The sequence below is a fragment of the Protopterus annectens genome, chromosome 9.part0 (genome assembly GCF_019279795.1).
Source record: "Protopterus annectens isolate FY-2018-M chromosome 9.part0, PAN1.0, whole genome shotgun sequence".
Classification (NCBI taxonomy): domain Eukaryota; kingdom Metazoa; phylum Chordata; order Ceratodontiformes; family Protopteridae; genus Protopterus; species Protopterus annectens.
This window is the reverse complement of record NC_056743.1, coordinates 139,651,862-139,666,874: the sequence shown is the minus strand read 5'-3', so window position 1 is coordinate 139,666,874 and position 15,013 is coordinate 139,651,862.

The window sequence follows — 15,013 nt, the reverse complement described above, 5'->3', positions numbered from 1 at the left end:
CACCTCATCATGAAGGGATTCACATCCAGATCCAAGGATGTCATTGTACCCCTATATTCCTTCCTCATCAGACCCATGATTGAGTACAATGCCCCATTTGGTATGTACCTCACCCAGCATTTGCAACAGCTGGAGAGACCACAAAAGTACCTCACCAAAAGGATCAAGGGTCTCCAACATATGTCTTATTCTGCCAGACTAAAGAAACTTCAGCTCTATTCAATAGCATACCGCCTGCTCAGAGATGATCTCTGCCTGACGTACAAGGCCATGTCCAATCAGGATCTGATGGACATGCTCCACCTCAAAAAATCTAAATCCATCAGGACCACGAGAACTAAAGACTTAAACCTTGGCACAAGTATGAATAGGACATGCTGGAGGGATAGATTCATAACCCAGAGGCTTCCCATGCTTTGGAACAGGATCCCAGTTCGTATTAGGCAGAGTCCCTCACTGACTCAATTCAAGAGAAATCTTGATGAGTGGATGGGAGATCGGTCACATCTGTGTCACTACTAGACAGGGGCACAGTAAACTAATTCTATTACATAAAGGGACCTTCATTGTGTCACTACTAGACAGAGGCACAGTATTCTAGATTTATTCTGTACATTTTTGTATCATTTCATAAAGCCACATCACTATGGCTAGGCTTACAAATGCCCCAGGGCAGATAGCCTAGTACTATACTATGAAACTATGAAACTATCCACTAATCTGGGAAATTATAGACCCATAAGCCTAACTAGCCTGATCTGCAAGACAATGGAATGGATTATCATGGACCTCATAAACAAGGACACTGGCAACCTCCAAACACTTGATCCCACACAGTTTGGCTTCATCAAGGGGAGGTCATGTCTGTTAAATTTGGTCAACTTTTTTCAGACAGTCACCAAAGCCATGTATGAGGGGAAGACAGTGCACACTGCTTATCTTGACCTGGCCAAAGCCTTCAACACTATTCTCCACTCAAGCATAATAGATAAACTCTCTCAACTAGTCATCAATCCGTATGTTACCAGATGGGTAGCCAACTGGCTCACTGATAGAACCCACCTAGTCAAAATAGGGGAAGCCACGTCAAGCAGTAGACTCATATCAAGTGGCATACCCCAGGATTCGGTCTTGGGGCATCTGTTATTTGGGATATACTTTTCTGAAGTACAGGCCAAAACCAGTGGGCTACGGCTGACCAAGTTTGCAGATGACTGCAAGTTGGGAGCTGTCATCAATTCCCCTAGTGACGTGGACATCCTCCAAGAGGGTCTCACCCAAACAAATGATTAGTGCCAGAAACATGGCCTCAAGATGAATACAAAAAAATGCATCATCATCCCCTTTAAGGAGAGAGATGTCCCCACAAATTATCACATTAATAACAATGGTCTAAGCACACAGTCAGTCATGAGGAATTTGAGCACCCAGATTGATAGCAGCCTGACTTTTGACCACCATGTTGCTTCCATTGTACAAAAAGCTTTTTACATGGCCCACCTCATAAGTAAGGGTATCTTATCCAGGGACAAGGAAGTCATAACATCCCTGTACTCTTCCCTTATAAGGCCCATTACTGAGTGCAATGCCCCATTTGACATGTACCTCGCAAAGCACATGCAGCAGCTGTAGGTTCCTCACCAGGAGAATCCAGGGCCTCAAAAAGCCCTATGCCTCTACTCTGTTTCATACAGACTCCTCAGAGGTGACTTCTGTCTAGCATACAAGGTGATCTCGAACCCTGCCTTGATGGGACTGCTGCATATCCGCAAGTCAAACTCCACTCGAGTAACCTGCACACGCGGCCTCAACCTGGTCTGTGACATCAATAGAACTTGCTGGTGGGACAGCTTTGTGTCCCAGAGACTCCCCATCTATAGAATAAACTCCCTCTCCACGTCAAGCAGAGCACCTCTTTACCCCTCTTTAAGTGCAATCTGGATAACTGGATGGGAAATAGAAAATACATCCCTGGGATTTTACCCATGTCCCTGCTGGAAAAGGGGCATCGGGTGCTGATTTGTCTATGCATGGGCTAAACTCTTGGCTAGGCTTATAATGGCCTCAAGGCCAATAGTCTAGTAACTTCCTATGATCCTATACTAACTGGTACAAACAGAGCTTTGTAAAGTAGTCCCTGCTAACTGGTACAGAAAGAGCTTGATTCAGATACCACGCTCAGTTAATTCTGCTCTCCTACAGTCTTCCTCTGGGTGCCTGTTGAAATTCCATGATCCTAACTTGTGATCTTTGGAAAACTGAAGCTACAAGTGTGACTGTAAGGGAATGTACTTTAAGTCAGAAGTTGTAGTATCTAACAGTATTTCATAGGTTCCTACTTTCTTGTAAAGCTTATGGTCAAGATCACCATCCAGAAGTGCATCCGCAACATTCAAAATAAGAGGGAGATTATCAATTTCCCCATTAACTAAATTTTCACCACAAATGTGAGCTGAAAATTTGCAATCATCCATCCAGGCATCCATACTGGTATTAAAGGTTGCTAGGGAAGTGCTCCACTTGATATATAATGGCAGCCTATTCCACAAATGGGAATATTTTGGGTTAGAAAAAAAAAAAGATATGTTTTGTGTGGTATGGTGTAATTGATGTGGTAGTATCGGATTACTACAGGACTGGTATAGGATTAGGTCTCCAGAGTTGGTGTTTGCTGAATCACTGATTCTATTTAGGTGAAGAAGTTCAAAGTGCGTTTGGTCTTTCATAGAATGGAGGCCAAGCAGAGAAGCCCCTCAGGAGTCTTTATAGCAATAAGTAGAGGCACAAGGATTTTAGTCTGCTAGCTAAGGATACTGAGACATGAGATTTAATTATGTATTTGTTCTTTAGTATTTGTTTCCTGGGATTGTCAGTCTGGGCATAAGGTAACCTATTCAGCACAGTCCCTGAGATAAAACCTCCAATATAATTCATTATGAAAAGATTCAAAGAGCAGATAAAGAAAAAAATCAAAATTACTTTAAGAAATTTAATAGAACTAATGCAAACAAAATAGATAGTAAAACATAAACAGAGATTTACAAAAGACAACATTACTTATCAATAAATAAACATTTTTGTGGGTCATGAATAAAAATCAGATACATCAGTACAACAATAGCACAACACAAAGAAAGTATAAAGAACGTGAGGATTGAGAAAGAAAGTATTTTAAGTAACATGTTAGTGGAAATGATAGTTATACAGCAGTGAGCAGGAAGAGGAGGAGGAGGAAGGTAAAATGACAGGTACATGAGGCAACACAATGGAAATCATTTAAGGTGCCAGTACGGTAAGTTGCTGGACCATTAATTGGATGTGGTTGAGGCTGAAATATAAGATTATTAAAAAAGAAGGTTGGTGAAGGCTGAGAAAGAAGATGTAGGATTATTGTCATGAAGAGAGGCTATAAGATGTTAGTGTATGGTCTGTGCTGGGTAGACGGAGATACAGCAAGGATGTGATGTAAAAGGTGATGAAAGAAGAGCTAAGAGAAAAATCATAATAGTGAAGCAAGAAACTTTGAAGGGGAAGAGAAGGTTGTAATAAAAATATGTTGGTTGTGAGAAGAAGAGTATGAAGTGGTAAGGAAAGGGGAGAGGAAAGTAAATGGTTTAGGGAGAAAGGATGATAGATACACAGGTTGCAGATATAATATATCAGTATAGTGTCATTGGACAAGGTAAGGAAAAGAATAACTTAGAATACAGTGTGTGGAAGGGATAGAAATTTTTGAGATTTATGATGAGGAAATACTAAAACCTCTCAACTTTGCAGCTTAGAGAAGTACATCCCAAATGGTGCAATATATTCAATGCTGGATCTAGTAAAGGAGAAATAAAGTTTGACTATAATTTCTTCTGATCTAAGGGAGACATCACAAAGGATATGATGTTCAAGCTATTAAATATTTTAGCCACTAGAGAGATATGGTGCTTAAAGGGGAGTCTGTTATCAACATAGACAGTGACATTCCTGAAGACTGAGTCAGGTTTTATGTGGAATATATCTATATGGTAAGTGGAGGTGAAGCTAGTCTTACCAAAGGAAACTACACTGCATTTCTTGGCATTGAGTATAAGCCCATGAGTAATACACTAAGCATTGATTTGCTCTAGCCCTTGATGGACAAACTGAATATTTGGTTTCAGAAAATGCTCCTCCCCCCATTTGCAGTCATCAGCAAACTTGATTAGGCCTAGTTAATTGACATCAGCTTTCATACCAAAGTGGAAGGTGGTCCAGTACACAGCCTTGAGAGCTACTATGGGTGATGCTTTTCTGGGTAAACACCCCTATCTTAACAGTATGGGCTATGTCAGATAGTAAATACATGTTCAACAAACTTTTTTATGGATTAATATTGAGCTGGGAGAGGAGATTGTGTTTAATACTTTAGCAAGGTTCAGCTAGATATCATGGACTGTATTCCACTTATTCATAACCTCAGTAATGGTTTCAAATCAGGTGTGACCTATCTTTTCTGGGTATAATACTCTTACTGTTAGTATATATGCACTATGGGGCAGGTATAGAACAAAAACACTTTGGTGGTATAATAGCAAATTTTAAAAAATTCATTGTTTTTTTTTCTTTTTTTCATTTGAAATGCATTTGTTTCTACTTTTGGGACGTGCAATGTTTCAGCTTACTCTTGTGAGAGGGAGGCTCTGAAGGCACTGTTACCCTTGTTATTTATTTTTTTCATAATGTATGAAGTGGGACCTCAGCTACTCAACTGTATATTTGTATAGCCTACCATACCATTTACTAACAGGTATTCTAGGACCACATACCCCATTTGTCAACTGTAATACAAGTTTATTTAGTGTACTCATGTAGTAGTAGTAGTAATAGTGGTGCTACGGTAGGGGGGATTTATGAATGATGGGTCTCCGCTTTTTCAAATGAATGAATTGTTTTTACTCCACACCTCAGTCTCATACTGGACACCAACGTTCCTTTCTCCTAGTACTGTGGTCCCAGCTGGGTACCACCATCAACGTTGGTGACACAGCCAGTCTGCCTGTCAGCCACCACTCTGGATATAAGGTACAAAAGAATTCCATTTTCCCATTCATACCAGTCTAAGTATTAACTAAGGCATGAGCGAGTGTGCATTGTACAGATACTACCACATGTTCAAGGGGGGGTGGCAGGCTAATGCCATACAATCACTGGGTGTGCAGTATCTGAAAAATTCTGACACTTATAAAATGGGTAACTGACTTTTTTTCAGTCTGAATTTTATCGTTAATAGTATTTGTATGGTGATTATAGGTTTGGAGTGTATTTTAATAGTATATAGTTCCTCAACCCATTTTAATTCATTGTGTGCAGGGTTATTAATTGTTTAACTGAGTGAAATGTTGGAATTTAATGTTTAGGGTAGACACAAAGTATTGTGCGCTGTTGCACAGTCCTGTTTATAAACAGGTGATATCACTACTCATTATCCTAAGTTGTGGCAGATAAAAGAGTCCATAGGAGGAGACTCATATGTCAGCAGCATGCTTCATAAATGTGTATACTGCTTTCCCTTTAACTCAGCCTCAAAAATATTCGCAAGAGAGAACTTGGTGGCAATATCAACAACTGAAATACACATGTATGTATCCAATGTTCCCCACATCAACATGTTTAAATTGTTTCAGATGATGATATGCCTACTTTGTCTTAAAAATATTCACAAGGGTAATTGTTGTGGTAGCAGTTCTCAAGGGGAAAAGGAATATGAAAGTAGTAAAGCTGCCCCACCCTTATCATTTGCCCTAGGTTAGTTTACCTGATAGCATGCTTGTTGCCTTTATTAATTTGGTTTTCTACGGCCATTTTTGTGTTTTATTTCTATTTCAATGTACACTGTGTATGCATTCAGTATTTTTCTTCTGTGTACTGTATTTTCAGAAAAAAAAGTTCAAAGAATGCCATTCAGATTCTTTCTACTCCTTTTGTGAGTTTGTGTGCATATAATCTGACTACTGGCTTGGAGCGGTTGTTTTCTGTTGCTATAGCAACAGTTTTTACTTAATTTGTTTCACTTCCTGTTTCTTCCTAAACTGCTTCATTTTCTTTGCGGGATTTATGTTTTTGCATTCTTCGTGGGATTACTTTTTACCTTGTGGATATGCTATTGTTCCTTATCTGGTAATGTACTTAATTTTGTGGGGTTTGTTTAGTCCTTTCACAATTGCAAGGTGCGTTTAATTTGTGCCACAATCCTGATTCATGCTTTGATTTATTTCTTTTATTTATTTTTTTATGCAGACTTGGTCATTTATTTGATATGAAAATGGGTATTTCTGGTGTTTAATGTTGCTTACTGATTTACAGGTTTGTTTGTTTTTTCTTTAATTTTGACGTAGTTCTGTATTTGACAATTTTTCTGCTAAATGACTTTTCATAACAATGTCAGTTTGTAGGATTTTAAAGCCTGAGACGGAGTAGGAACCTCTGAGTAAACATGAGGTAGAGGTGGCCTCTCAAGCTTTTTTCTGTGCATAGAACAGTTTTGATACACAGGTAGATATCAATTTGACTAATCTGTTTTTCCTCACCCATTTTACAAGGCAATGTAAGGCATGACCTACAAACCTGCCTTCTGGCCTTTTCCATGGTACAGTGCTGCTTCATAAGGTCCTAGTTCATCCCACAAAATGTGATAGGCAGGAATTGGCTTCTGCACCCCAACTCATTGGCCAGACCTTTGATGTCAGAGATGTGCGGTGAATCCTGTTTATTGGTGGTAGAGTCAAGTACAACATCAAGTGCCAGTGGACTAGCATTGTTAGTTTAGATACTTAAACTTTAAACATTATGTAGATAGATTGCTCAAAAGTGTAATGGTTTCATGACTCCATCTCAGATTTTTGTATTACTCACTGATCTTAATAAAAAAGCAGTCCTTTCCCAGAGGAAGGCTTGACAAGGTTCACTGAAAAGGAAACTAGTTCTACAAGGACTGAGAAACATTTATGCTAACTAAACAAAAGGTCAGGATAAAGGAGACCACATTATAGTTAAGTTGCTCCAAGCAGACAAAATAAATCAAAGAACCATATTATGAAGTGCAAAAGCTTAAAAATACTCTATCTCTCAAATACATACTATAAACTTCATAATTGCATTTCTCCAAACTGCTTGTCTTTTTTTTGTCATTCAGCTATTTATTGGCATTTATGAATATCGCACCATTACCAACACTATAAGTACATCAAAACATAGCTAAATAGCATTACACTTTACTATAAAACATCTCTGTCTTGTTGGTGCAGTTATTAAACACCTATGTAATAATATTTTCTGTCGACATAACAGAGAAAGATCAAGTAACCTTTTTTAAATCTCAGGCTTACTTCTTTTCATATTTTTAACTTCTTGCTCAATATCCAGTTTCACCCAAATTCCCGAGTATCTCATCCTGTCATGACTGCACAAAAATAGTAAGCTCTATACCAAGTCATACACTGGGGCATAATTATTTACTATAGACTTTGTTTTCCCTTCGTTTATTTAATATCCTGTTGCACTAGTAAAATATTTCAGTTTAGAGAATGGGAGACAATTCTCCAGCAGGGTGTTAATCTACAAATAACGTGCTGAAAAATGAGCCTACTGCTTCAGCTGCCATAGAGCTTGAACTGAAAGTTACCTAAAAAAAGGCTCAAAATAGGAGCAGATTTTAAATAGTACTGTTGTAAACTCACAGCGTTACTTGAATAATAGGATTTGTGTTCGCATGCATTTTCTGAAGTGCGGGTGTGAGTGAGTGAGCGAGATCAACCACTAGCAGCAGCAGTAAAGAGATTTGCATACCTCTCAACCTCTTAGCTGACGAAATCTAGATAAAGCCTAAATAAAGATGGATGAAAGGCTCAGAAATAGGAACAGACTTTAATTATTGCTGTTATAAAATTACAAAGTTGCTTAAAATGACAGGATTTGTGTTAGTATGCATTTTCTAAAGAAAATACAGTGTGAAACTCTGAAGAAGTTTGCTGAAATAGTAAAGTTAAAAACTTTATTTTTTCTTCTTGTGTGTGTTTTTTTCTTTTCTTCGTTTTTTGGAATTAGTTGGTCTGAAGAAGTTTGCTGAAAATAAAAAAAAAACTTAACTTTATTTCTTGTGTTGGAGTTGTTTTCTTCTTCCGTTTTAGTTTAGTTTTTTTTTTTTTTTTTTTGTTTTTTTTTTCTAAACCTTGGATCTTGTTGTCACAATACAAAAAAACAAAACATGCTGGAGGATAGGTTCCTGACGACTCTGACTCCCAAGAAGATTGGAATAGATTGTCAATAGAGTGCCCTTGGAGTGCTTCAAAAGGAACCTTTGAGATTGGATGGGAGAAAATTCACCCGGGGGGATGCGTCAGGACCCCCCTGCTGGACAGTCAGGAAGTAAATAGTGTGGGAAGAAAAGAAAGTAAAATAGTTGGTGGAAAGCTTCTGGGAATTGATAGGGGCTAGGCTTGTATACTATGTATGGCTGATAGCCTAGTATTAAACTATGAACCTAATCCCCAATGACTTAAAAACTAACAATCCCCATAGGAGTAAAAAAAAAAAAAATAACTTTATTTTTTGAAAAAAAAAAAAAAAAAATAACTGAAATTTTGAAAAAGGAAATTAGAAAATATTAAAAAATATAAAAAATTAAATAAAAAAATAAAAAAAAAAAAAAAACAATTTTTTTACAGACAGCAAAACACAACAATTTTTACAGACAGCCCATGGGTCTATTGTGGAAAATATCTGTGGGAGGGGGTGGGAGAGGACCTCTACCTGTGGCATCAGGAGGGGAACTTGGGTGGGTGGGTGTACTCTCAACACACAAACACACCCATCATTGCTTCATTGCACAATATAAACACATATATAATATTTTATAGACTAGTAATGTATATAATATTATCTATCTAATCACTCATATATATCCTTTGGTATATATATTATATTTTTTCTCCATTTTTATGATGCATTTTATTCTGAATATTTTTTCTTTAATTTTGTTTATTTTTGATACACATACACAATTTTCAATCAGTGTTTATTATTATTGATAATATTACACCCCAATGTTTTTTTTTATTGTCACTTGTTTTTGTCAAAATTGTTTTCAGAAGCAAAAAGAAAAATGGGTCTGTATGTTTCAGAGCCAGTCTTTACCTGAAAATCAGGAATGACACTTGATTCACTAACCTTCTCAAGACCCACAGCCAATTCATACAGTCTAAGAAATACTCAACTCTAACACTGAAAGCCCAACTCCTTTCTCAAGCAGTGCAATAGAGGTGTCTTTTTCTACCTAACTTGGATTATTCTTGTATATATTCTTGAACATTTGAAAAAGTCTTGAATCTTCTCAGAAAGTACTCATTAAAGGAAGCTGGATGCAAAATATGAAATTTCAGCTATTTCAATCAATATTCCACTATAGTTGCCACAAACTTGAGTTTTTAGTCATTTTCAAAAACCCTTGCTCATCAAACAGCTTTTCTCTAGCTTATGTACAGTTCAGTCCATACAACTGAGAGTTTGAATACATATCACACACAGTCACATCCTTCCAGTTTATTGGGAACTCCAACAATTTAGATATTTTTCCACAGGGCTTTATCTTCATGGCCCACCAGCTTCCGGTGTCTTAACAAAAAGGTATGATACCATTGAGAAAAAATAGGTGTTAAGCACTTTCATTCCTTTAATAAAACCAGAACGTTATCAGAAGAATAGAAAGCTACTAAAATGCAATGTTTATATACTAACAACAGAGTCTCATGACTACAATGACATATCCACCCGACAAAATATTCTAATGTGATAACATAACGAATATGAATTTCAATGAAAAACTAAAAATATGAAGCAATTAAAAGATATATGCATATTATTTAGAACATCAAAACTGCAACTTTTGCAAAGACGTTTCATTCACTATACAACTAATGTTTATCATTTCATTCAGCCCAGGAGAATGGTCCACTGCTAAGTAAGTCTGCCATTTCAGGTTGCTGCATTCCAATTATTTTTTTTTTAAATTTCCGCAGAATTCATCATTGTTAACCTGATCAATTACACAGTCATGTACTTGTATGTTTTACTAAATCATTAGTAGAATCTTTGTTCATTGTGTCTAACAGATGCTCATAAATTATCTGCAAGAGCATTCTATTAGCTTTACCTTCAGAGGAGCTCACACAGGAATGACATAATTGAAGATACACAACTTTGTCTGATTTGTAATTGAGATAACCAGAAATATTAATAACCTTTTATTATGTTTCAGTATAGCACAACTACCCATATTAATACACCTACAATGTAATAATGACAAGTAGAACAACGGTGTGTGCCAAAAATGGCTAAAGGCAGATCAACACAATGTCTTTCAAGCAGTACTTTTAAATTAGTAATAGTCTTATAGGCACATTTTGGTTTGTTACTTAAAATATCAACTAAGTCTATGTTGCCAGTTATGTTTTTCCAATTATTTTCTAACTACATCTAATATTACCAATATCAATAATAATGGGAATTGGAAATGGTCTATGAAAACCGGTGTCTTCTGAAACTTTAGCTTGGGAAGTGTAGCCATGGGTTAAAAGAGGTGGAAATTTATCACTTCTTTTTTTTTTTAGAAATGTCATCAATCATTTTGTCAAGTTTGGAGCTAATATAACCTCTGTCTGTAAAGAGTCTTTTAAGAAAATTCACCTTAGTATGAAAATCATTTCCCTTACTAATCAATTTACTTAACCTAAATAGCCACAAAACACAGTCTACTTCATAATAAATGTAAGACGCCGACTTCCATAATGCAAATAAGTATTAACAAAGGTATCCTTTCTATGAAGGTTATTTTGAAAACAACGAACTGATTTATTCACAGTAATGGCCACAGCCAAAAAACAAATTTTATCACTGCTGTCTGACAAGGTAAAAGTAAGAAAGTTAACTGAAATGTTAACAGCTCTCAAAAACTCATCAACTTAAACTCTAGTACCTGCCCAAATAAAAAAAAAAAATCATCAAAATATTGTTTATAAAAAAAGACACACAGGAAAATAATTTGTTCTTAATCACACAAGATTATTCTCACCAACACATACCCATGCATGCTTTCATGACTACACCTCTACATTGCTGGTAAACCTTGTTGTGATAAATGAAAAAAAAATATTGCATAATAAAAGTTCAAAGTTTTGGAATGTCCCAGCCAGAGCCCAGACACAAATCCTATAGAAAATCTGTGGGGTGACCTGAATAGGGCTGTGCGCAAGAGATGCCCTCACAATCTGACACATTTGGAGCCCTTTTGCAAGGAAGAGTGGGCAAATATTGCCAAGTCAAGATGTACCATGCTGATAGACTCCTACCCAGTAAGACTGAATGCTGTAATTAAATCAATAGGTGCTTCAACAAAGTATTAATTTAAGGATGTGCACACTTATGCAACCAGCTTATTGTACATTTTTTATTTTTTATATTTTTCCCCTAACAGATTTGTTTGTTTTTCAATTGAATTGTACATGTTATAGTTCACATTAAAATAGGGAAAAGTTTTGAAATTATTTATTGTGGTCTCATTTTTTTCTATCACAAAAACATGGCATTTTTAACAGGGGTGTATAAACTTTTTATATCCACTGTAAAATATATGACACACAAATAAGCTTCTCCCTCTGAATATTTTATGGTTGTATTTCTCAAAGACCTTTCCTTTAATATTTTTTACATAACAATTTGGTTAACTTAACAGTACAAACAAAAATAAATTCAGCTGTCAATCAGTTATAGCATGAAATGTAAAAGTGAAGCATTACACCCACACACATTGTCTACACCTTTGACTGACTGATGTTTAGTACCGTGGAAAAGAGCAGTTGCACAGATGTGTGAGTTCTGATTTGTATGATCTATCTAAGGGAAAATGGTTTTGTAATTTTATTGTGATGTAGTTAGATGTGGGTTAGGGTTCTGATAGTTTTTGCTCTTTTATGAGGGTTGCAGTGTTATTTTCAGCATTCTTTTAATGGTAGCTTTGTCTGCATTTACTATGCATTGTTAGTAATACCAGTACTGAATAAATGGAGGTATTTTGTATGTTGATAGTGGCAGTAAGGTTAGGGATGTAATTAGTAAACAGGGGATATGTGAAGTTGTGTTAGGAGTTTGTGGGGTTTGTGGAGAAGTTAATGTTAGTCGGGACTGGTTTATGCAAGATGATGTTACAGCTGTGACTGGGAATATGTCCTTTGTCTGTTGCTGTGCAAAGTGAGAGCTGGTACACATAAAGCAGTGGGGGTTGGAAGTTGCAGTACCCCAAAGGGGGGATTGCATAAAGTAAGTTTTTTATAGTAAGTAAACATTAGAGAAGGGGGAAGCTAAACAGAGAAAACTTTAAAGTAGAAAACTTCAAATGATCTCTGGTGCCTGTTGATACCCTCTGACTTGGGGTACTTGGCTGACTGTTACCTTGATGATGGGCAAAGAATACACCAAGTGGTCATGGGGGGATGATGATCAACAGACAGGGTAGCAAATAGACCAAAAAAGAGGGTTTGATGAGTTTACTTCATTTACTTGATGGTCACTATTCTGCATAGTGAATCATTGCTGATGAAAACAGATGTGTAAGCAACCATTTGAAATGTCAGGAACCCACTAGATCAAGTCCTGAAATGCAGAGACTGGAGATCCAAAACATCAGGCATACATATATCAAGTATGAGATGCCATTTCTTGGAATATTCCCTTTTCTCTGAGGTATGGCAATGGCAATCTCAGAGTTGGTATATATAAGTTCAGGGGGGACTTGCCCCCCTCCCCCTACGAAAAGATGTTTTAAAGAGAGGACCAATTTTCAAGATTTGCACTTCTCCTGTATTTTTGGTCTTTTTTTTTCTGGCTTTTTAGCACCTGTACTGACATTTCAATAGAGAGACAATATATACACATGCATACATATATTATATTATATATATATATATATATATATATATATATATGTATATATATATATATATATATATATATATATATATATATATCTATGTTTGTGGTTACATAAATATTTTCTATTTACATACACATAAGATTGTAGGACATATATATATATATATATATATATATATATATATAGATAGATATATATATATATATATATACACATACATATATATATACACATACATATATACACACACACACACACACACACACACACACACATTTGTGTGCGTATGCATATATATGTATGTATATGTATGTATATATCTATATATATATTTATATATATATATATATATATATATATATATATATATATATATATATATATATATAGAGAGATATATATATATATATATATATATATATATATATATATATATATATATATATATATATATATATATACATACATACAGACAGACACAAAATACAAAATTATAGGACCGTACAACAAGCTACACAAACTTCAAACTCATAACTCTCAAAAAACTTAACTGGACTACAGTAACACTGAACTGGTTAATCACTGACATTATTATACTGAAAATAAATGAAAATGAAAGAAACTGTGTTTTTGCAGGTGGGTCCCAAACTTATATATATATATATATATATATATATATATATATATATATATATATACAGATATATATATATATATATAAGGAAAGTTGTGGTGTAGGCAATCTGGTCCTCCAAAAAGACTAGTATCCAATGTAAAAAGATATAGGAGGCACCAGACCAAGGCAGGTGAAGATAAAGTTCACTTTTAATCCACAGACAAAGTAAAAACAATGGTGCGCCCTTTCGTAGCAAGAGCTACTTCATCAGACAGTTTACTCACTCATATTTAAAAGTTACAAACAGCCAATCAGAATCAAAGTTCAATTAAGACAATACTATTAAGCTGTAAATTAACATTGCCTAGTCTAGTTTATAGTCCTAGAATAAACCTATAAAATATATTTAAAATATATTTAAAATTACATTTAAAATTTTTTATTTGCGCAATGGTTTATGAGTAAGTACAGATTTAATAGAAACTTTGTCATTTAGGCCCCTGCCTATATTAGCCTGCATCCTAATGATCCATTCAAGTTCCTTATTTTCTACCAGGTTCTTTATAGGGCCACCTCTACAACCTGTTTTGACTTTCCTACTACCATGAATTTAAATGTGTGTGTCGTATCTGATGCCATCACATGTCTTGCTAGGGCATTAGTCTCTGCCCTCCTATATATATCATAAACATGCTCCCTGATCCTATCACGAAACCTCCGTGTGGTCATACCTACATAAAATGAGCAACATACATTACAGTGAGCTAAATATACAATATTTTTGGCATTACAGTTAGCTGATAGTTTAAAGTAAACAGTCTTCCTCGTATCTGGGTGTTCAAAACATCCTTTCTCATCAACATATTTACAATAATTGCAGGAATTACAGGGAAAGGTTCCATGATTGTGTGTTATCGGTTCAGTATTCAACATATATATATATATATATATATATATATATATATATATAGTTCCCCTTTATAATCTCGAAATACTGAAATATCAAATTTCAGTATCTCAAAACCATAAAGGTGATCCCACAAACACAGACACAACAAAAAATCAGAAATTCAAAACCGAACACACTAACTACACAACACCAAACATACACCATTCCATCTCGCCTTCATTTTTTACTGATGGGTTCGGAGCCGATCCATCGACTCCAATAAGGCCGTTTGCAAAGCTCAAGGTTTACCAGTAGCTCGAGACCAAATCCCTTATCCCATGATGCACTACCAGAATTACCTCAGATTTTGTTTGCTGTGTGTACTATATCCATGTAAGAGAACTACCCTCTCATAGAGAGGAAGAAGAATTGAGTAACCAGGATGAGACCGGCCTCTAGGTCAACTATCAGCCAGGTGGGGGGTGGAGGGAGGGACATAAGAATGAAGGCGAGATGGAACAACTCACATGGAATGTTATGGTGAGTACATAACTTC